Source organism: Bison bison, unplaced genomic scaffold, assembly GCF_000754665.1.
Source record: "Bison bison bison isolate TAMUID 2011002044 unplaced genomic scaffold, Bison_UMD1.0 scf7180017864266, whole genome shotgun sequence".
NCBI classification, from domain to species: Eukaryota; Metazoa; Chordata; class Mammalia; order Artiodactyla; family Bovidae; genus Bison; species Bison bison.
The window spans coordinates 897,683-898,015 of record NW_011494838.1 but is presented as its reverse complement, the minus strand read 5'-3'; the positions used below and the strand labels follow the sequence as shown (position 1 = coordinate 898,015).

Genomic DNA, 333 nt, shown 5'->3' with positions numbered 1-333 from the left:
CCCGAGTGCGGGCACAGACACCCCCGGCTGGCACAGAGGCCGTGGTCTCACCCCGAGTGCGGGCACAGATACCCCCTGGCGGGCAGACATCCCCTGGCTGGCACAGACATCCCCGGCGGGCATAGAGGCCGTGGTCTCACCCCAAGTGCAGGCACAGACACCCCCGGCTGGCACAGAGGCCATGGTCTCACCCCGAGTGCGGGCACAGACACCTCCCAGTGGGCAGACATCCCCTGGCTGGCACAGACACCCCCGGTGGGCACAGAGGCCATGGTCTCACCCCCTGGCTGGCACAGACACCCCCGGCGGGCACAGAGGCCGTGGTCTCACCCC

General features: G+C 70.3%; 1 protein-coding gene across 1 annotated transcript in view; it reads right to left on the bottom strand.

The window, feature by feature from the left end:
* TPO (thyroid peroxidase) overlaps positions 1-333 on the bottom strand; it is a 35,878-nt gene that overhangs the window by 5,783 nt on the left and 29,762 nt on the right. The gene's annotated exons all lie outside the window — the stretch shown is intronic.